Source organism: Rhagoletis zephyria, unplaced genomic scaffold, assembly GCF_001687245.7.
Source record: "Rhagoletis zephyria isolate East Lansing unplaced genomic scaffold, Rhagoletis_zephyria_1.1 Rzeph_scaffold_02820, whole genome shotgun sequence".
NCBI classification, from domain to species: domain Eukaryota; kingdom Metazoa; phylum Arthropoda; class Insecta; order Diptera; family Tephritidae; genus Rhagoletis; species Rhagoletis zephyria.
The window spans coordinates 50171-51162 of record NW_016159904.1 but is presented as its reverse complement, the minus strand read 5'-3'; positions in this window follow the sequence as shown (position 1 = coordinate 51162).

Below are 992 nucleotides of genomic sequence, written 5' to 3'. Positions count from 1 at the left end.
TCCGATTTTATGGTGTTTTTGACCTTTTTTATAGGGACAATGGTCGAAGTTTTCCATTCTGTCGGAACTATTCCCAACTGAAGGCTCTTATTTCCTAATAGGGCGTAAAAGTGACCCATGTATTCAACGGAGTCTTTGATTACACCCTCGGATAATAAATTATTTCCACCAATTTTTATCTTGAACTTCTTTACTATATGGATAATATCATCTGTACTAATCTCACAAAATTTAAAGGTCCCTCGATCATTTTCCTGTTGAATCGGATCATAATTAATGTTTTCTATATTCTTATTAATATCGATGATACTATCAACAAAGAAATTGTTTAACTTGTCGGCGATTTCAGTACTATTGCTATATATTTTACCGTTGATTCGAACCTCTTTGATGTTTTCTTTGTGATCCGCATTATTGACAATATTCTTCAAATGTTTCCACATTAAACGACTGTCACCTCTATTAATTTCCACCTTGTATTCCATATATTGTATTTTTTTAATTCTAATCATTTTTTTATACGCTTTCTTTATTTCATTGTATTCTACCCAATCACCAGTGATCACTGCCCTTTGGTGTAACCTAAATTTTTCTTTATTAGTTTCAGTCAATTGTCTGTCATACCATTTATTTCGGATTTTGACCCGCTTTTGTACACGAGAAGTTAGTTTTTTCATACTCGAAATCAAACAGTTATTAATATGTTCGAGCATACCATCAGGACTGAGACTATTCAGGTCAGCGAAGGTGCATTGTCGCAAAAGATTTATAAGGTTGTCTGGGCTGTACCCATCCCACGAAGTTATTTCAGACAGTTTACTGATAGGGGCTTGTTTTTTTATATCACATTTGAACATTATAGTTTCATGATCCGATATTATATGTTCCTCCGCTTTTTCACATGACACTTCCTTAGCGTTCGAGTACAATAAGTCGATCAGTGCTTCGGAATATTCAGTAACCCTAGTATTAAAGTTAATTAACTGTTTCAT